The sequence below is a fragment of the Danio rerio genome, chromosome 22 (genome assembly GCF_049306965.1).
Source record: "Danio rerio strain Tuebingen ecotype United States chromosome 22, GRCz12tu, whole genome shotgun sequence".
NCBI classification, from domain to species: Eukaryota; Metazoa; Chordata; class Actinopteri; order Cypriniformes; family Danionidae; genus Danio; species Danio rerio.
In genome coordinates this window covers 28383047-28406483 of record NC_133197.1, presented here as the reverse complement: position 1 = coordinate 28406483, position 23437 = coordinate 28383047, and the positions used below count along the sequence as shown (strand labels likewise).

Genomic DNA, 23437 nt, shown 5'->3' with positions numbered 1-23437 from the left:
GGAGACAGAGAGAGCCAAAAGGGGCGGAATTTGTATTGCCAAGCTCGACCGTCGAACGCAAACCGCAGAAAGTGACGGTGGCGAGGAACAATGGAGACATGGAAATACGCGTCCTTCAGGTCTATTGCTGCAAACAAAGAGGAGGAGCAATCTCCTCTCGCAAGACAGGGATGGACAGGGAGTTGACCCTGGTGAAATACACACCCGTGAACGGGGCCGTTTCGCAAACTGAATCGCATAGCCGAGTCTGATTGTGCGTATGAGCCACCGCAATGGGCTGGCCCGCGCTAACCAGGCAGGCAGAGCTCTCGCTAATGGACTCATCGCTACAATCACTGATGTACCAGCAGTGGGGCAGTGCGGAGTGGGTGTGCAGGTCCGGGAAGCGCGAGAAGAGCTGGAGGCGAGAGATTTGCTCTCACTCCATACCCAAACTCCGGAGAGGGGGCTCGAGGGGTGGGAGAAAGGAGACCGTCCTTCCAGAGCTCGTGAGCCACTGGCGAAGTGCATAGAACCTGTGAGCTGGGAAACAGAGCATCCCGGACTGGCAGGATTTGTGCTGTCACATCCAGGGAAGTGGTAAAGTGCTCTTTTATTGATTTATTTCATGGCAGTTTTTCAAGTGCTGTTGAAAATGTGGCCTGCCCCTCCTGCAGGGAAAGAGCAAGTTCCCTCTTCTCCAGATGACCTGTCCCAGGGACGCTTCGCGGTCCATTTACCGGACTTAGTGGCGCTCTGGGCAGGGGGGGCTGCCTGTTTTCAAGGTGCTCGACGCGCTCGCTTCGCCGGAGGCGGGGCAGATCTCGTAGGCGGGCGCCTTCGGCGAGGAGCAGTAGATATGGATGATTCAGTGGGCGGAGCGGGCTTACCGTCCCGCCTATAGGTGACATTACGCGTCAGACTGCTCTCTCACCGCCTTGATTTCCTGGGTGAATTCACAGACTGTGTCGCCGAACAGGCCAGCTTGGGATATGGGGGAGTCAAGAAAGCGGACTTTGTCGACTTCGTGCATATCAGCCAAGTTTAGCCAGAGGTGGCGCTTCTGGACCAGTAATGTGGACATTGTCCACCCCAACGCACATGCAGCGTACTTAAGAGAAAAAAGAGAACTTAAAATAGGTGCCACGCGGACAAAGATTGACCGCAATTGCGCACTCAACCTGAGGAATCGCCACATACCCCCTGGCCGCTCCTCCAAGACCGCATGAGTCTACTATGCACCTCTGGAAAGAAGGGGACAAGAGGCTTCGAAGGCTTAGCCCTCTGGTCCTCTACGTAGCACCCATCTAGTAGGTGCGGCTGCGGAGCTGGGGTATAAACCATCTCTTACCCCACGGCCGAAGCAGTCCGGCTAACATGTATGTTTCAGGATCCATTTTGACAGTGCTCACCTGCCCGAAGAGGGCAAGCGGGCCTGGATTCTCGTAGGACAATGAAAGCCCACCCTTCGATGCAGCAGTGGACGTCTGGTCCCCGGTGTCATCGAACGTAAGGGCTACCATCTCCTCCGTTAGAAGCTTGGATGGAGGGCTGAAAGGAGCGGGAGGTCTGGAGGGCCCGGAGGCGACGGATTATGTCCCACTGGAACCCTCAGATCTGCCCGAGTGCCCACCTCAGTGCAGGGGACAGCTGGGGTGGTTCACCCTTATACAAAGGCTAGCCGCGATCTTTACTGCGCAACAGTCATGGCATCACAATGATGACATGGACTGCCCACAAGCACCGCATTAACATGCTGGACCCCCAGACATGCAACGCAGTGCTCGTGCCCATCATCCGGGGACAGGAAACCACCGCATCCAAAAACGCACGGTCAGAGCGCCATCCTGAAAAGGACGTGCTGCACGACTGTGTTGCTCTTTTTGTGAAATTGCAACTTTAAACGGACCGCTCTGGAGGACTGGACCCAAAGAACGCCAGGCAAGGGAGAAACCCAGCTCGACCGTCTGCCACTGCGTGTACACACTCTGCACGGGGAGACTGCTCTCGTTCGCTCAAAATCGCTGGATCACAGCAGGAGGAACCCACGTCGACTCTCTTAGAAGGCTTTAATAGTCTCTGAAGCGAAAAGGATGCCGTTTGCTTGCTTTCCCTGTGCTTATATGCATAGCTAATTGACAATAAGGCACACGTGCGCAAGTTTACGCTGCCAACTCATTTGGCATTTCATTGGCCCGTTATGTACTCTTTCAGACAATTGGCTTTCTGAAACGAAATCCCACATTTGTGGGTTAAAATCCACTAATAGCATTGAAGTTTCCCATCCAAAGAGGAATTAGAGCTCTAAATGGTGTCATGAAATATCCAACTCTCCCAGATTTTTGAACACTTTTAATACAGAAAAATTGGAGCATTCACCAAAATCGATAAATCAAAGACAAGAGCTGCATTCCATATGGCACACTATACTTTAGGCTCTTATCCACTATGTTCTTATGCACTTACACACTCAACAACATAGTATATGTATGTAGTGTCGTCTAAAATGGAACATTAACATTTTTTTTTTCCTTAACGGAAATTCAAACTATTCAAATTACCCTCGTAGGAGAGTTTTGCTTTCACAATATAAAATAAATAAAGTAATCCAACATCAAAAGCTGATAGCTTCGCCTTTCCGCAACGTGGGCAAAGCAGCCATCGTTGAGTGCGCGAAGTGTCCAACATTCCACACTTCATTTTAATAGTTGAATTAGTGCATCATCGTTAGTGCTTTTCAGGGGTTTAGGGTTTTCAATGTGAATGCACTACTTACACTATTTATACTGCAAAATGGCGTAGAATACTGCAAAGTATGTGATTAGGGACGCACCTCAGATAAAACTTATCAAATCATCATGGAAAGTTTTAATGGATGAATTTGATGGATTTTTGGTACATAGTTTTATTTAAAAAATGTTTTTTTATAGAAGTGTGCCAATTTCAGTTCCTGTATTAAAACCAAATGGTTAACACCATTAAGTCAGCACAGAAATCAATTCTTCTATATGCTTTATGCAATATTTAGCTTAGTTTTTTCAATAAAAATGTTTTTAAACAAAAGACCTAGCAGACACCCCTCATAGTTAAAACAATGATGCTTGCATGAGATGTTAAAGCAAGCATGTCAGTCATGTGGTTTGTGAGTGTCATTTCCTCTAGTTAGTTGGAAATAACATCATCCTTTTCTTGGTTCAAAGCTCCAAAATACCCTCACCTTAATAAAAACAGACCTTCATCATGTTAATGCAGTTTACTTGTGGAAATTACACAAAGATCGTAAAGCTTCTATTTTGTAAGTGTCTTTTATTACAAACCTTGAAAGCTTGTGTTTTACGTACTTATGTTTAATTATTGTTTTAATCTCTCACAGGTATACTAGCATGGTGTCAATCTGTAGAAACATTAACAGAGTTTACAAATTTGGGTAAAAACGTATCTATCACCTGTAATCTTTCTGAAAAAGAGTTTTATTGGATGCTGCTGAAACCACCAAATCGTCCAGTTATGATATTACGTTTATTTTCAACTTCACCAACCCCGTTTTACACTGATGTAAACTTAGTATCCAAATATTCAGTCAAACAGAAGCACAGTCTGTTTATTACTAATGTCACTAATGAAGAGTTAGGTGTTTATTACTGCATGACCACAGATGCACCTCCAACATTCAGCAACGGCACTAAACTTCAAATCAAAGGTAAGTTAGCGTTCATCAATCAGATGTATATTTCTTTAATTATTCAATATATATATATATATATATATATATATATATATATATATATATATATTTTTTTTTTTTTTTTTTTTTTTTACAGAACAAACTAAATTACCAAAGTACCAGAGTCACACGGTAGTGACGTATATTGAGAAGAATCATTCAGTGGTGAACTATACTGAGCAAATTCAGAGACCGTGTACTATTATAATCCTCCTATCTGGTTTGACGAATGCCATTCTAGTCATTGTCGTCATTGGTGAGTTCTGCTCATTAAAGTTGCTGTATGAAAGTTTTGACTATCTTCTAAATAATTTTTGACTACTATTTTATACTAAATAATAAAAAAATACCATAATATGTTTGCAGACATTTAAAAAGCATGCTGAGTGGGCATACTTGTTAAAAAACTAAAGTTAGTTATTTTTTCTTTGAAAATGTGCGTTCTGCGTCTAAACATGTCTTTGTTTTGGTCTGTGTGTGGTCAGTTAACTCAACACAATAGCTGCATTCAAAATCACCTACTGCTGAAGTAGGTATTACATTTGAATTTGAATTTTACTAAAGAACCTACTATATAGTGTGAACATAAGTAGTATGCAGTGTTGGGCAAGCTACTTAAAAAATGTAGTGAGGTAAGCTATTAGCTACTTTACTTAAAATGTAGCTTAGCTCAGTAATTTGTTACGTCTCCAATGCTTGTGAAAACAAAAAACATAGCATACATTAATGCTTTTAATTTATAGGTTATTTATACAATTTATCTGTACTGTATATGGGCCTGTTGGTCAGAACATTTCTGCAGTGGTTTGCATGTGTCAAATTGTAAAAGTAGATTTAAAAATAAATTAATAAATAAATAAGCAAACAATATCCTACTTAATAATCATCATCATTAATATTAATAATATTATTATTAAAGTAGGATTTGTTTAATTTTCTAATAATAAATATAAAATTGAATTTCTTAAATAGCTTCATTATTTATATGATTTATTTTTCATATTAAAATAGGTGTTAGCTATTGCAAGTGATTTTATGTTAATTTAGAATATATTCTCAATAATATTTGTAAAGGAAACACAGGCTCTATAATATGTGCTAGTTATATACAGTTAAAGTCAGAATTATTAGCCCCCCTTTGAATATTTTTCTTCTTTTTAAAGTATTTTCCAAATGATGTTTAACAGAGCAAGGGAATTTTCACAGTATGTTTGAAAATAGTTTTTCTTCTGGAAAAAGTCTTTTTTTTTTTTTTTTTTTGCTAGAATAAAAGCCGTTATTAATTTTTTAAACACCATTTTAGGGACAAATATATTAGCCCCTTTATTTCTTTCGCTAATCTACAGAACAAACTATCATTATATAATAACTTGCCTAATTACTCTAACCTGCCTAGTTAACCTAATTATCCTTGTTAAGCCTTTAAATGTCACTTTAAGCTATATAGAAGTGTCTTGAAAAATATCTAGCAAATTCTATGTACTGCCACCATTGAAAACATAAATTAAATCAGTTATTAGAAATGAGTTAGCAAAACTATTATGTTTAGAAATGAGTTGAAAAAATCTGCTCTCTGTTAAACAGAAATTGGGGAAAAAATAAACAAGCGGTCTAATAATTCAGGAGGGCTAATAATTCTGACTTCAACTGTATATATTTTGATTAATATGGAAAATGAGTGCATGTTTTTAGCAAACCTAATATTGGATTTTTTTGTGTGTGTGTGTGTGTGTGTGTGTGTGTGTGTGTGTGTATATAACAATATAATGTGCGCAAAGAAATTATAGGGTTCTTCTCTAAATAAGTTACCACCCCGTTTAGAGCATCATTGTGGACGTTTTATGTTATAACTAACGTGGTTCAAACGATGTATCTGCGACATAGAATCTACGGGTTTTGGGAAACATTTATCACTACATCGTTCTTTTCCCAAACGATGCACCAAACTATGATAGTTCAGCGAGTTATGTTGTTGTTTAGAAAATTTCGGATGCAGCAAACGTAGTTCATTTCAGTCTTGAAGGTTGCCTCAATGTATGCCTGCATGGCCAGCAGCCTTTAAAACAAGATGAAGATTGAGGGATATAAAAATTTCATGAGGTGTTTTTTATTTTGCAAACAATTCAATTATCAAACATGTAAACTTTAGCTTATCAGTTTACAATGGAGAGCTTGATTGTCAAGCATGCTCGCAATCTATTGGTCTTATCAGTCTGGAAACCTGTTTATGAGTTGAGTCGACGCCGTTCAATTTTTTCTTATAAATAAATTTAGAATCTGGACTGTAATACCTACGTCAATCACTGGGTCAATCCTACATACTGCATCTTTAATAGACATTTAATAAACTTTAACATTTAATAGATTAAGATATATATATATATCTGTAAAATATTACATCAATTGTTTATCCTTCTAGGTTGTGTCTGTTGTTACTCTGGAAAAAGTGTCAAATGTCAAGCAGCTAATTTGGAGTTTACACATCTAGAGCAACTTCAGGAGTCAAATACAGTGGTAATAGTGGTACAAAATATGACATCAATTTAGTTTTGCCTAAATTATGCAGAACCATTTTGTTTGGTTTACAATAATTTAATACATCAGTACTTTTCACATTTTATACATTGTTCCATTTTCATTGTTTGGATGTTAAAATATAACATGGATTTGCAAATGCTAACACTGGTTTTGCTTTTTCAGTACACCGAAGTGGTCTTTTCTTTGGTGTGTGAGGAGTTTGAACAAAAGATGGCCCACATATCAAACACAAGAACATCTTCCTGACCAACCACCAATGTATTAAATATAAAATGCATTAATCACGCTTGCTTGATAAATAAAATAATTAAGACACATCAGAAATGAGCTATTCTCAGTTGTTTTTAATGGAAAAAAACCCACATACTAACTTCTTTGCATGATGTAGACATTGTGGTGGGCCCCAACAAGTAAAGTTAAGTTTTCCACATTTGGTCATCAGTGAGTGCAAGCCTTGGTGGTTTAATCTTTGTTGTTAGTTTTGCTGTTTAGAAAAAAAGGCTACTCTGCTTTTCTTTTTCCATTTGTTGTAAAGAAAACCTTGTGATGGTGATATGTCTGAAGCAATTTTGAAATCTGTGTAAATATAACCATGTCGAGACAAATAAAAGGCCATGCAAGTCATTTTTTGTCAAGTTCAGAGCTTAGTATAACACTTTATTTGAGCTAAACGCACACTGCAAACAGTTCAGGAAAAAATTCTACATGCAGTGATTTAATGTCAGAGATTAAATGTCTGTACACAAACAACAAGGAACTCTGAAATTGAACACAATTCTGAAAGTATATATAATGCATGACATTTGAACAGAAACAAAACCACTGTCCTTTACACTACAAACCACATCACTAACAGGAAGTCATCACACCCCCACATTTTGGCCATTTGAGCCTAGACAAACGCTCTAAAGGATGTTAAAGTGCACCTGTAAATATGTTTATGTATTTTAACTTTTTTATTTACTTTATTTGAAATAAAGTAAAACTTCTTCGTGTACACTGTAATGTAATTCTGTCACTGACTTGCTTTGGGACCGAATGGGAAACACCCAGCCATTGTTTTTAGTTAAAGCGTTAGTTCATACAAAAAGGGAAATTCTGTTGTTAATTACTTACTCATGTGACTCATGTCGTTAAAACCCCTGAGGCTTTGTCCATCTTTGGAATACAACTTAAGATATTTTAGATGAAATCCAAGCGCTCTCTCATCCTCCATACATAGCAATGGTCATTCTAAGTCTAGAAAAAGAACTAAAAACATTGTCAAAACATTTCTTGTGACTTCTTTGGTTCAGTTGCAATCATAAGAAGCTCCAAGAACACTTTGTCTTTTCTTCTACGACAGCTCAGGGTATGCATTTTATCAAGATTTGTGTTCTAAAGATCATTTTGGAATGAATAATTTCATTTTGGGGTGAGCTAACGCTTTAAATTATATGTCTGCATAAGTGGGGGGTTGTATACATGATGGTGGGATGGGTTGGATGTCTGTAGGAATTCTGGGCCACTCATTTAGATCATTGGTTTGGCCCTGTTAGTTAAAATTTAAAGCACTCTTGCCAGAGTGCTTTAAAAACCAGTTCCAAAATTTCACTTTTATACCTTTTTCTGGTGCCAAAAAAAGCTGAAAAAATACCAATAGAACTACTATTCTTGGTTGCGTTTCCCAAACAACGACGTAACTCAAGGCTGAAGTATCATAGTACGATGCATCGTTTGGGAAAAGAACTATGTAGTGACCAGTGTTTTCCAAAACCCGTAGCTTCTCTGTCGCAGATCCATCGCTTGAACCACGTTAGTTATAACGTAAAACGCCCATATTGATGCTCTAAAGTGGGTGAAGTAACTACTTCTTTAGAGAAAAACCCATAATTTCTTTGTGCAAATTATATTGTTTCACACGCTCACACATTTTAAGTAAAATCCAATATTAGATTTGGTAAAAACATGCACTTGCTTCCCATATTAACTGAAATATATGTAAATGCCACATAGGGCCTATGTTTGCTTTACTAATATTATTGAGAAGTTTAACATTACATATTCTATTCTAAAACATAAAATCACTTACAAAAGCAAACACTATTCTAATATCATATATAAATCAAATATATAAATAAATAATAAGGCTATTTATTATAAAATGAAATGTAATATTTATTATTTATTAGAAATGAAAAAAAACATACTTTAATAATAATATTAATATTGATTATGATGATAATTATTATTATTAGGAAGAATATTAGTTAATTTACATACATATTTTTTAAAGTCTACTTTTAAAATTTGACACATGTAAACCACTGCAGAAAGTTCTAACCAGCTGGCCTATGTCATATACAGTACAGATACTTAATAATATACTTAATAAAAAAAAACACTATAAACTAAAAGCATTTATGTATGATTTTTGTTTTCACAAGCTTTGAAGACTCCTATAGCTTCCGCCATGAGGCTGTGTTCAAAATGACATCAATGTTTTCAAAGTGCACTGTGAAGGGAGCACAATTGTAAATATGAAGATCGCTAAAACTGAACTATAAAAGTAGTTTGAAAGCATATTACATCTAAGATAGATTACCTTATTGCTTTTTTTATTTTTAATAATTCCAACTTTGAATGTTAGAATATTCTAAATAAATAGGGCATAGGGGGGATAAGTGGGAATAGAACACATCCAGGAACTACGTTTCCCCTTCATATGGGAACTTCTACGTGTGTCTGTATATCCAGGTAAAAAAAAAAAAGTGCACTAAAATGCACTTTAAGTATTCTTAGTACACTTTTCAGTAATGTACTAAAAGTGCTCTATTTTCGCACAGTAATTTTGTACTTAATGTACTAAAAGATAGTATTAAGTATATGCTAAGATAAACTAAATACCATCTAAGTGTACTCAACTGTGTTATTTTGAGCAGGGGCGGACTGGCATTTCTGGCAAATGCCAGAAGGGCCGGACCAATTTTTAAATGTGGGCTGTTCAGTTTTTTTTATTTATTTTTTTTTTTATTTGTATTGTTTTTAAGTATAGACAGCTTTTATCTCTTGCTAGATGTGATATTATGATGGTGATAATAAAAATAATAATAAATGTTAAGCATTTGGCCCAATCGGCAATTGCCGCCTGGTTTCAAGATGGGCAGACTGTGTGGCTTCAGTGCCAGGGCTGAATTTTTGTCCCAGTCCGCCCATGATTTTGAGACACCCTGAAATTGAACTAAAATGTGCTTTTAACATACTATATCTGTATTTTTAAAAAATATATTTAGTTACAACTAGAAATAAGCTTGAACCCTACTTTTTAAACATTTAAATAAATTTATGACTAATCTAAAGTATAATAGTAATATATTAAAAGAATATACAAATTGTAAAAAAGTGTGCTAGATACTTTATTAAAAGTGCTCTATTTTCCCAAACTAATTTTCTATTTAATGTACTAAAAATTAGTATTAAGCACATTTTAAGATAAACTTAAGTACATGTAATCGTACTCAACTGTGCTATTATGAGACACCATGAAGCTGATCTAAAATGTGCTTTTAACATACTAAACATTTATTTAACGAATATATTTTGAAGGGATCCCAGGTGAAAAAAATATATAATTAAATGCAATTAAAATACACTTAAATACCCGCAAATACATTTTTAGTACATTGTTATTTTTTTGAGTTAAATTAAAGTTTGATGGTTGTACACTATAAATATACTGAATAAAAGTATGTTTATACTGCAGTAGGACTTTAGTACACTTGACAAAAGTATACTAAATACCAGTAATACTGAAATAAACTTTTAGTGTATTACAATAAAGTACACTACAGAAAAAACATCCAAAAGAGTTTTATTAGTGTAACCCGAGGAGTGACACAAACAACAGAGATAGGATCCATGTGCAGGTTTAATCAGTGGTCAGGCAAGCAATGGTCAATATAGGTGCAAACAGATATACAAGGGAAGTCCAGAATCGTAGTCAAAGGATCAGGCGAGTGGTCAGAAGGCAGACTAAGACAAACGGGCTAACAAGTCTAAGGTCAAAACACGGGAAAACAAGACTAGAAAACACGTTGTAGTGTTACTTTACAATTAACAAGACTCGGCAATATGAATGAGTGAGTGTGTTGCTTAAATAGTGTGTGCAATCAGTCTCTGACAATCCTCAGGGGGTTCGAGTGTAATCAGTCTGGAATCATTCTCTGGAAACATTCTAACCACATTCGCTGGTAAAAATTTTCGAACATTATATTCTAATATTCGTATAATATTATTAGCGGCCAGTTTTCTTCAAGATCCCAGAATGTTCTCTTTAATGGTAGGAAAACATTCTCTAGAAACATTCTAACCACATTCACTGATGACTATTTTAGAACATTATATTCTAACACTAGTATAACATTATTAGTGGCTAGTTTTCTTTAAGTTCCCAGAATGTTCTCTTTAATGTTAGGAAAACATTCTCTGGAAACATTCTAACCACATTCCCTGGTAACAATTTTAGAACATTATATTCTAACATTCTTATAACATTATTTATGGGTTTTCTTTTAGTTTACAGAATGTTCTCTTTAATTGTAGAAAAACATTCCCTAAATACATTCTAAATATGTTTCAAAGTAACATTTCTACAACATTATATTTTAACATTATTATAACGTTTAATCATATTGTTTTATTTCACTTCCCAGCCCTAGTGAAAAATAAATATGCTTAGTATACTTGGATCCGTACTAATTGTCAGTATATTTTAAGTATATTAATGATTAGTTAACTTAAAGTGTGACATTTTGGACATATTAATTTTGTGCTAAGTATATTTTAGTTGAAAAAAAAATTGCACTAAAGTACACATTTAAGTGTATTTAGTGTACTTTTGTGTGCTAAATTGGAACAACTTTAAGTATATTTAGTACACTTTAAATAAGCATGACATGTATGCTAATTTCATGCTTGCTTAGTGATATTAAAGTGTATTTTTTATGTATTATAAGTACATTAGAAATGAATTAGTGCATTTAAAACACACACACAATATACCATAAATATATTATTTTCTTACAAAATATATGTTAAATGCAACTTCAATAAAAGGCAAATACACACAAGGAACAATTCAAATTGTTTTTATTAAAACCTCAAAAGGGTTTAAATGTTTTACAGAATCATTAAAAAATATATTTTTAGTCTATTAAAAATAGTACAAAATATTGCAGAAAATGTCCTTCAGTACAAAACATGACAATTTAAGAACAGATCTTTTAAAATGCCATGACATTGCAGAAAGTCCATGAATGTGCAAAGTCTGCTCATGTGTACAAAATGTACTGTGCTTCAACAAACAAGTGCATAACAAACATCAAATCTCACCATATCCCTATAGTGGAGCCTTTGATTAAGGCCCAATCCCAATTCTACACCTTAGAAGGGCTAAGGTTCATGCATTCACACGAAGAGGTCCAGTGTCCCAATTCTCTTTATTAGCTTGATGGTGTAGGGGTAAATTTTAGATTTCTGTGGTTTTGAAAATAATTTTGCAAAAATAGTTTACATATATAAAGACAAAAAGTCATAATATTTAAAATTGTGTAACATTCCAGCATATCAGGCAGGGATGAGAGAGTAGTGGTAAAATGGTAGTGTAGTTATAATTAAAAGTTTAATCAAAACTGATTCACTTCAGTTTAATACAACTGTCACTGTTAAAGGAAGGTCCAGCTCTGATCAAGCAAGCCAAAGGGACAGTGGACAGAAACAGAACTCCACTGGTTGATGGAAATAAAGAACAAACTTTAAAGAAACCAGGCTCAGGGACCAATTCTCTTCTGGTCAAACATAAAGGTAGAGCTGTGGTCTAAAAGACTCTGGAAGGCTTGAGAACGATGAGTGTCCGTCATGGAGAAGGTGCTGGTTTGAGACGGTCAACGGCAGGTGTTCAGAATAGCCCATGGAATCAATGCAGAAACTTGTCTGTCACGGTCATGCTCTTGCCTCATCCATGATCATCACAGCATCTGCTCTGGATACATTAGACATTGACAGCATACAGTATGTCAGTGATGGTAGCATATGTCACATTTATAGCATTATAATAGCATTATAAAGACAAAAATGAACTTTTTTAAATAAAAAAGATCAAATTAAAGACTACAATCACTCTATAATAATGTAGAACAGCTTAACTGTATTATTTTTAGCAATAATTTTATTTTTTATTCAGTACTCCCTGACATGTAGGTAGATAAAGGAAATACAAAATGAATAATTTAACTAAATTAATTTAAAAGGTAATGATGTACAGAATATATGAGCTCGTTGACCTTGCCTGTGAGGGTCCATCTTGTCCTTTGAGGATTCAATGGCAGATGTCTCTGTGAGTGTGCATCTTGCCGGAGTTGCTAAGGCAAAAAGAGAAACTTATGACATTTTACCCTTTTATACATTTAGGGACAGTAACATGAGAATCAGCCAGAGAAATCAGGAACAAATGAGAAATAAGCTAAATTATTATAAATTATAATGTTTTACACAACATAAAAAGCAATCACTATGCAACTAAAGCTCATTTGGTGGTCAAGATTACACAAAAAGGCAGCAAAAACAAACTGTTTAAATATATTTTCATACAGTAATCCTTACATTTTTCTTGAGCTAAAATATGACTTATCTAGTGAAATTAAGAAATACAGGTTTGCAACGAAGTGTGAATGTAACAAATATCAGATATGTGTACACATCTGTATTTACAAATACACATTCATTTAAAAAAGATATAGAATTGTCAGATTGGATTGAATTATTATTTAAATTATTTTAACTAATTAATTGGGTAATTCACCTTAAAATTATAATTTTGTTATTTTCTCACCCTTACATTACAAACAAACCTGGATATAAGGTACCAAATAAAGAGTTGTTATAACATTTAGGGTGCTTTCACACCTGTCAATCGATTCAGTTGTTCCGAAACAGAGATTAAAATTGTTACATTGTTGCTCTTTGCTCTTGGAGCGGTTCGCTTTCACACTGCAAAGTTTCTAATCGGACCAAAAGAGCTAAAACAAGTCACGTGCGAGTAAACTCTCCTTACATTGGTCAGAGTGTCAGGGTTTATTTTGCAGTGTCCCGCTCAGCTGTCAGGAGAGGTGGTGGTTTGGTGGTGATTGACAAGGTGCGCGCGCGTGACGTGTCTAAGGAGAGACACGGTGGGGAGGGGTGAGAAGGGTGCGCGACGATGCCTATTTGAGGACTGGGAGAGAGACGCGAGATTACCGGGAGATCATCACTCGTTTGCGGGCATCCGGAGACTCGCGAAAATTCCCGCCCTACTCATAATTCTCTCTTCATATAGCCGTAAGCCTATTACATATCCATAAAACACTGTGATATAACCGCGCTCGGATCGGATCGCTTTCTCACTGCAATCGAACCGCTCCAGGGTTCGTTTCAATCGAGCCGAGACCACCTCATTCAAGCGATCTCGGAGCGATTACTTTGGCGCGGAACAGAGCGCGATTGCCCTGTTCACATATGCCAATCGAACCGCGCTAACTGGGCAAACGAGATACGTTCCGAAACAAAAGTGTAGGTGTGAAAGCACCCTAACACTACTTGACGATAGTAAGAGAACACATTCAGTTGGTTGGAAACAATGTTATACATATGTTTCACATTAAAAAAAAGTGAAAAAACAGAGATGAAGTGAATATCACACATTCACAATCGTGTTTTGCATTTTACTTCATTTTTGCTGTCCAGTACAAATTCCCCTCTTTTTAATCTATTTGCAATGACTTGTACCTATTACACTCACCTGAATACTGTAGTTCACATTTGGTCTCAATCCAGCATAACAGCTCCATCCTTTTAAGGACAGCATCCTCTCTGGTCTCCAGCACATACACACAAATTAAGTCTGCAACACACATCGTATTAAAGATGACTGCTTGTGCTCCTATACATTCCTTGTTTAACCCCTAAAACAAACCCTCAAGTACAATATTAAATGTAGACTTTACCTTAAGTTCCACAGTGCAAAAGGCATCTTCAGCATACTTCAAATTCAGACCATATTAAATCCAGATGAGATCCCATGATCACTTGACCCAAGGAATAAAACTGTTGTTTAATGTTGTAGTATTGCTGGGAAAAGAAAGACTGAGTTTGTGAATAATTAAATTTGTTTGTACAAATAAGTTGACATTCACCTTCCATACACTGCCTACTAAAATGGCTGGTTAAAATTGCTAAGAAAACACAAAAACTATATTTAAAAAAAATCTTTGGCTAATATTTACTCAGCACTTGGTAGCCAACTAGCCTAGCTGTGGTTGTTTTTAACACCAGATTTTTTTAATGTTGGAACTATTGCAAGAAGAAAATGAGTTTGTACATGAAACTGCTCACAACAAATCTGTAAACAACTGGACATTTAAAAATCTAATGAAAACGAAGAAGACATCAACATTACCTTCAGGCGAGGGGTGGCATCACACTTTTTCAACATCCATGGGTCTGGCGCAAGGCTGCAAAAACTGATGGATATAAGAGGTCAAATAAGACTCAACATTTGATAATCTAAATCTATAGTACCACCATACCAATCTGAATGATTATGATATACACTCACCATGCACTTTAGCCATTATGTACACCTAAACCACAAAAATAAAATAAAATATATAATCAGTGACTCTATACAGTAAGTTCTCATTAATAAAAGTTAGTAATGCATTAAAATTACCCCTAAGAAATAGACAATTAACATGTACTATGCTAATGTTAGCTTAAAAATACAACTGAATGGGGTATATGCAAACAGACTTAATTTTCAGTCAGACAGCTTTAGCTCATCACTGCCAACATGAAAATCTGAATAATCTTAAAAGACTCTTTAAATGCTAAATAATTATTCACTGTATATTACCTACTGTTATGTTACAAAAACAACTGACCACTGTTATGTGGTTAATTTACTTTGCATTTGCCATAATCTATGACAATAACATTTTATTGGTTGAAGATGGTCATAATGACTATGTGAAGGCCAGCTTACCTTAACTGTATTCCACATGGTCACTTCAATTTTGTGCTGAAATAGAGAATGCAGTTAACACTAATTCAATTAAAGTTAAGAGAAATTTCTTGTTTTCATAATGACACTTACCTTAACTTATCCCTCATGGTCATGTGAAGTACCTCACCTTCAGTTCAATGTTGTGCTGAAATAGAGAGGGCAGTTAACAGTTAAAGTTAACTGAAAACCACCTTTCTTTTTTTGGTAACTAACATTATGCTAAAAACCTCTAATAGTGTTACCTGACAAGCACTAACCTTAACTTACAAGTGTGGTCTGTTAATTTCTTGTTTAAAAATGGCACTTAACCCGTCTGTTAACATCATGGCATATCAACCTAACGTTACAACTAAAGCTAACTTACTTGGTTAATTCTGTTAAATGACATGCACCGTACAAAAATATACACAAATTAATCATTTAACTGAACTGGACATTTCAACGCTTACCGTGGATAAATCTGTTAAGTCATCGACAGGTATGGGTATGGTTTAAATGAGGCATTGCTTGTGGTGACTGTGCTTGTTTGCGGTCTAGTCGAATCGGCTCAGTTCTATGAATCGGTTTTTGGTTTATTTATTAAGATTGTGTCATTTTAAATTAGTCGGTAGGGCAGATTCCTAACCTCAGGGTGTGTTTAACACTTTTTTGGTTTCATGAATCAATTATTTTTGTTACAATTTATTACGTTTTGGCTAAGCACAAAATTATGTTCATAAAAAAAAATCATATTTACATGTTACCTTATAAGATGTTGGTAGCCAAATTTAAAGATATGAAAAATATATCTTTTATATATAGTGCCTGCTCTACTGTATCAATTTTTATGCAAAAATAAAAAGAATTTGAATCCCTATAACTAATGTGCAAAACATATTGCCCTTTGCTGCCAACCGTAATGTCACAATAAAATTTTAAGTAGGCCTACATAATATTACTGTGATTTTTTACAGTTGAATCCAGTAAAAGGATACAATAACGCTGTGAGTTTCTGGCAATTGTTTTAACAGTGTATGTTTGCACACTATTTACAAATGTTTTAAATGGGTAGATAGATAGATAGATAGATAGATAGATAGATAGATAGATAGATAGATAGATAGATAGATAGATAGATAGATAGATAGATAGATAGATAGATAGATAGATAGATAGATAGATAGATAGATAGATAGATAGATAGATAGATAGAAATAAAAAAATCTAAAATATATTTTTAAAAAATATATTAAATTACAATTATTTTTAAGTGTTAAAAGCTATATATAAAAGTATGGTAATAATACATTTTTAATATATTTAAATTAGGTATACTTTATATTTGCAATACAATTTAGTATACTTTTTTGTCACCAGGGAAAGCAAATGTGTTTAAGCTTCAAAATGTTTTGAAACCCACTCTACGGTGGCACCTAGTGGTCATTTTTTATGTATTGCTCTGGAACAGCTTCAGCGAAGAACAGTTGAGCAAATTGAGCTATTAAACCCCACTTTTTAGCCTTAACCCTTCAAATGATTTAGTGGAGCGGTTAGGGTTCTTGACTACCATGCGGGGATAGTAGGTTTGAATTTGGCCTGTTACAGCAATTTTGAAATGTTTTAATATCAGTTTGAAAAGCTCTGTTCTTGTATCGTTTTGTTTTAATATTGGTCTGACACTAAATAAACACTGTGTGAATAAATGTCTTGTTTTGATCATAAAACAGGGTTGTTGCTAGATCAGACACAGGTGTGGCCAGAAGGTAACAATAATTATTTATATTATTAATGAAAAATCCCATTGTATTTTATTAACGTCTACCCAAAACCTAAACCCATCACTTTACTGTAAAAATAATAATCATTGTTTTACAGTGTTACAAAAATTATGGTAAATTGATGGCGTATCAGCAGCTGTATCCTATCTAGACTACACCATAAAACAGTAACATTATTAAAATACCTAAATCATGATTTTAAAGTATTTGTACAAGTCGGGATTCGAACCCAAAAGTGATTTCAACTATAGTATCAAGGTGCACTCGCACGGTCCACTAGGCCATATGACAGAAGTATTTACAAACCCTGTGAGTCAAATGCAGATTCTCCAGGTCTCGAAATGCTTCTGAACTGATCAATTCTTTGAATCGCTTTACTCACGTGACCAGGTGTTTCGAAACACTTTGGTAACCTGACCTGGGTGTTTCGAATCATGCTTCGGTGCATTGTTTAGAAACACTTGCGCTTCGAGACCTTGACACTGTGTCGAAACGTCAGTTTCACGTCAGCCATCCCTAGCTATTAGAATACGCTTATTTCACGCGGCCGCCATTTTAAAAAACCAAAGCGAGGCTTCAGTGGGAAGAAACCTGGAAGTATAGGACCAGCACTGTAGTAACATGCTGTGCACTACAAACCTCCGGCTGTTGCCGAGATTTCAAAATGCAGAAATGGTGTAAACATCACTTTAATATCATTCAGTCAGTTTAATATAAACAATTAAAAGCAAATTAGCATTGAACAACATCACAGTCTCTGTAAGAGTAATACACTTAAGTATCCTCCTAGGTTTCAGCTCATGGCACCAGTTAAACACCGTGGGGATGCTTTTGACGGTTTTTCTTTAAATTCAATATCGTAAAAAGTAGGGGTGTCAAAATTAATCGTTTCTTCGGTGCACCTGGTTGCAGACGCAGACAATTCGATATTGGTTCAGTAATAATCATAACCGGTTATTACTGACGTCATTTACTTCATATGCGCTTTGTCACGAGGGAGGCGATTGCAAGTATTTACAACGCTTTAACTACTTAAAACTCATAAACTGTTTGCTGGAGTAGTCTTTCACTGACATATACAACAAAAGCCCCTATCTCACTGAGATCGAGAGAATGAAAATACTCAATGTCTCTCTTTCTTTTTCTCGCTCTCTCTCTCTCTCACACACACACACACACACACACACACACACACACACACACACACACACACACACACACACACACACACACAGTGGCCCATTTGACCTGCTGGCGTGGCTTTTCTTCTCCTCCCGGCTGTTTTACAGCGTTACTTCTGGACAAAGAAACGAGCGCGTGTCTACAGTTTTCTCCACCGTGTCTATCATACATCAGCTGTGAGATCGCCGCTGCCGCCTGCCACTTATCACTCATCTGTGAAGAGCGCAGCGCGCAAGAACCAATCGCAACCATTTTTGTTGAGGGTGTGACCAATCAAAGAGGTGTAAGAGAACTAGACAAGGATCAGAAATTGAGCTGGATATTTATATTTGTTTATATTATTTGCTTATTGCTCGTTTTGTTTAAAGTTACAGTTTATATACTGTTTGTATTAAATGACAAAATTGTATTACAAATAATATATAAATATATTCATACATTTAATACAAGAACTGCTGCTGTGAAGAAAATATAAAACTGTGTATGAAAAGCACCGTCAATGCACCGAAATATGGAATTGACCCGAATCGATGGCATGATAATCGTAACTAAACCGAACTGTGAGACTAGTGTAGGTTCACAGCTCTAGTGAAAAGTATAGTTTCGTGAAAAATATAGTGAAAGAATCAGTTCATTAACTTGAGTTTAATAAATGACATCTAAAACTACTAATGCCATTTCCCTTAACTTAGCTGAAAATTAGCTCTGATATGCCTTTTTATTTTCACCATTTATTCAGAACGGACCTTCGGGTCACTCGGAAGGCGATGAAACTATAAATTTGTGTCACTTTCTCTTCTCTGATAAGATATACAGCCAGGTACACAACGGTCCTATGTAACTCCCAACGATACTTCCGGGTTTCTTCCCACCACAGCCTCGATTTTGCTTTTAATAACGGCGGCCGCGTGAAATCAGTCTATTAGTGCTGCGGGACAAAGTTTGCTTTCACTTTCAAATGGCCATAAAAACACACCTTTTTTGCATTTTAGTCAGCAATGTCAGAAAGTTTCTCTTTGTAACGTTATTATGTGACCATAGAATGACCAAAACAGAACATCCTCTTAAAGTCATATTCAAAACGTTATTGTATGACTAAAGGAGAACCATGTGAAAACGTTGTTAATGTTAGAAAGGTTCTCTTTGTAATGTTATTATGTGACCATAGAATGACCAAAACAGAACATTCTCCTAAAGTCATACTGGGAACGTTATTTTATGACTAAAATAGAACGTTTTAAGAACATCCTTAATGTTTTGTAAAGGTCCGAGACTTTTGTTACCTTTAGGGAACTTTTAGGGAACGTTGCGCAAGGTTGCGACTACGCCTACTACCTGAGATATTCTCTAAATATTCTACATGTCTGTTAATAAGATTATTTGTTTTCTTTTTTGTTTCCAAAAATAAAACACTCTCTATAGCCATTTAACATATTTAATTTTACTGTAGCAATGTGGAAAAAAGTTTAAAGCACTGCATTTTCTTATATTCTAGTGCTCATTGTATAACATGTGTAACAAATAAAAAAAAAAAAAGAATTTTAAAAATCTGGTATATTAAACAAGAATAATTTGCTGACACATAATACTTATTTTAATAATTGTATAAAATGCTAATTAATTGTCACTTTAAATCTGTGCTTTGCCACTATTTTTTTAAATCACTAGGTTTTACTTATTGGCCTGCAATAAGTGTTTGAACATAGCATTTTGTACATTTTAATAAGTACAGGTTAAAATTAGTATGTTAATTGTCTTTCTGTCTTGATATTGAAAAGAAATCATGTTCTTATAACATTTCTCTAATGTGACTGTGAGAATGTTCTTACTTTGGTTTTATGAAACATTGTGAAAACGTTTTCGAAGAGAACAATGTTTAATCTGATGCCATTTCAATACTCCTAAAATGTTTTTAAAATGTTGCAGATAAAATGTGCTAGCTTTGTTCAGATGTCTTATTGCTAGAACATTCTTCAAAGAACATTCCACATCTCACACCTTAATGATGTTCTTAAGACATTTCTCTCATGTGACTGTGAGAATGTTCTTTTTTGGTTTTATGAAACATTGTGAAAACATTTTCTAAGAGAACGTTGTTTAATCTGGTACCTTACCAACATTTACAAAACATTGCTAGAATGTTCTTGTTCATTATTTTGGGAAAAACATTTTTTGAATATTTATTGGATAATACATTAAAATGTTTTCTTTAAAACATTAACACAACCTGTAGGGAATGTTAGCCAAAGTTAAGAGAACGTTCCCTTCTAGCTGAGATTGCACAAAAAGATTAAAGTGTTTTGATGAAGCACAGATGCTGTTTTTTTGTACACACAGTATCCCTTCAAAATATATTCATTAAATAAATGTTTAATATGTTAAAAGCACATTTTATATCAGCTTCATGGTGTCTCATAATACCACAGTTGAGTACACTTAGATGTACTTAAGTTTATCTTAAAATGTACTTAATACTATCTTTTAGTACATTAAGTACAAAATTAGTGTGTGAAAATAGTACACTTTTCAGTAATGTACTAAAAGTGCTCTAAGTATACTTAAAGTGCATTTTGGTGCACTTTTTTTTTTTTTTTTACCTGGGATACTGTGTGTACAAAGAAAACAGCATCTGTGCTTCATCAAAACACTTTAATCTTTTTGTTCAATAAACCAGAAGTCCAAAAATACCTTATGGGAGGGAACAAAAACTTAGCAAAAACTGAGAACACAAAAATATAAGTAAGATGCAACATTACAGCACATATATGAAATGTAAAGAAATTTTGGGAAAATGTACTTCTACTACAATACATTACTAATAGATTTTTTATATATATTAACTTATTTTAAACTTATGATTAAGATGTAAACAGTGTACTAAAAATCAACTAATGTTTAAAGCATTTAAAGCACGCTTTTGAAAAAAACACTAATAAAACTCTTTTGGATGTTTTTTTTTTTGTAGTGTACTTTATTGTAGTACACTAAAAAATTAGTATTACTGGTATTTAATATACTTTTGTCAAGTGTACTAAAGTCCTACTGAAGTATAAACATACTTTTAATTAGCATATTTAAAGTGTAAAACCATCAAACTTTTATTTAACACAAAAAATAACAATATACTAAAAATGTATTTGCGGGTATTTAAGTATATTTTAATTGCATTTAATTATATATTTTTTTCACCTGGGTACACAGACTTTGGGAGTGGTTTAGACGACCAATAATTTCTGAAGATATAAAATTGGGCCAATGAAACGCCAATAGAATTGAAACTGATGAGCCAATTAGGGCTATATCAGTCGGCTGTGTGAGTTAGCTTGTTAGAATTGTTGCTTCAGACCCAATCTGAGACTAAAGAACCCGTCTGCTGAGCTGACTTTCAACTTGAAGAAGCCTTACCTTTACCAGTGTCGGAGAAGACGTGTTAGCGGCGGTCGAGCTTGGTTTTCCATTCACTTGGCGTTTCGCTGGTGATCTAAAAGAGCAGTTTACTGAAAGAGATTCCCTAAGAGATATTGCATGTCTATAATTCATATAATGGGTATAATTAAACAATACTATCACTATAACGTAAATTAGAAGTGTAATAGAAAAATATATATATTTTTGCGCCATTTTGAATTTTACTCGAATACAAATACAAATACTTTTCCCCCCTCAACAAATTCAAATACAGATACAAATACTGGCTGCTCCGCACATTCCTAGTATATATATATATATATATATATATATATATATATATATATATATGTGTGTGCATGTTTATGTATGTATGTATGTCTGTATGTCCAAAGGTAAAAAAGTACGTACTTTCTGCTTTCCTGGTGCCCGAGTTAAGAACATTTCTACACAGAATACAATGATCCTGGGTGCTGCCGAGAGCCCTGGTGCCGTCGTCCTCCTCGTGGGGATGAACGACACCGACTCCGGCAGTCAGAGATCCTGAAGAAGGACTTCAGGAACCTGATCGAGACGGTTCGACGCATCTTGCCCGCCACGCAGATCATTGTTTCTGGGCCACTTCCTACCTATCGTAGGTGTAAAGAACAGAAATTGCTCTTTGCTAATAACTGGAATCTTTTCTGGGAGCGTCTTAGGCTTTTCCATGCTGACGGCCTGCACCCCAGTCGAGCTGGAGCTGAACTCCTGTTTGACAACATCTCCAGATTACTTAGCTCCATCTGACTAGTAAGTAAAAATCCACAAAGTTCACATTATAAACACATAGAATCTTGTTCGTCCCACTTAAACATCAGTAATGCATATCTGGCTAATCCCATAGAGAATGTGTCTGTTTCTCGTATTATTAAATCAAGAAACAAACGTACTGTGTGCTCCAGAAATGATCTATTAAAAATCAAACCAGAAAAACTGGTAAAAAGTGAAAATACAAATTTCGTAAAGCTCAGTCTCCTAAACATCAGGTAACTAGCACCTAAAGCACTTATCATAAATTAAATAATAACAGAAAACAATCTTAATGCACTCTGTCTCACTGAAACCTGGCTAAAACAAAATAACTATATTAGCTTAAATGAAGCAACTCCTCCAGGATACTTATATAGACATGAGGCTCGTCAAACTGGTCGTGGTGGTGGAGTTGCATCAATCTTTAGTGTTTTCCTTAATGTTAATCAGAGAAACGGACTTATGTTTAGCTCCTTTGAAGTATTAGCGCTTAGTGTTCAGCTTCCAGATACTTTACAAAAACCTGTTATCTCTTGCTTTAATCACCATATATAGACCCCCAGGACCCTATGTCAATTTTCTTGAGGTTTCTAATTTTATTTCTGACTTACTAGTCAAAACTGATAAAATACTAATTGTCGGTGAACTTAACATCCACATAGATGACGCTAATGATACATTAGGGCTCGCGTTTATGAATTTACTACACTCGCTTGGGAAACAGCAAAATGTTGTGGGTCCAACCCATCGCTTAAATCATGCATTAGATATAATTCTGTCTTATGGAAATGAGGTCATTGATGTAAATATTATAACACAAAGTGATAATATTACAAACCACTACCTCTTACTATATAAGCTCTTTACTTGAAATTAGCAAACCCGCTGCAATATTTCGCCCAAGTAAAGCTATCATTCCGTCAACCAAAGATGAATTTATAAATAACTTACCTGATCTTTCTCTATTTCGTAATGCACCCGCAA

General features: G+C 35.2%; 1 long non-coding RNA gene across 21 annotated transcripts in view; it reads right to left on the bottom strand.

Annotated features, from left to right (window-relative positions):
* Window positions 1-11351: 11351 nt before the first annotated feature.
* The window catches only part of LOC101885358 (uncharacterized), a 33640-nt gene continuing 21554 nt past the window's right edge, over window positions 11352-23437 (bottom strand). For 3 of the 21 annotated variants that reach the window (XR_012398099.1, XR_012398109.1, XR_012398104.1), the window contains 10 exons: window positions 22076-22450; window positions 21662-21737; window positions 15408-15462; window positions 15297-15332; window positions 14871-14895; window positions 14712-14775; window positions 14260-14383; window positions 14055-14156; window positions 12562-12639; window positions 11352-12255 (listed from right to left, as the gene is read on the bottom strand). This is a non-coding gene — a long non-coding RNA (uncharacterized lncRNA). Of the gene's footprint in view, window positions 12261-12561; window positions 12640-14054; window positions 14157-14259; window positions 14384-14711; window positions 14776-14870; window positions 14896-15296; window positions 15333-15407; window positions 15463-21661; window positions 21754-22075; window positions 23356-23437 lie in introns of those variants that run through there. The other 18 variants (XR_012398100.1, XR_012398108.1, XR_012398106.1 and 15 more) reach the window with 12 other exon arrangements.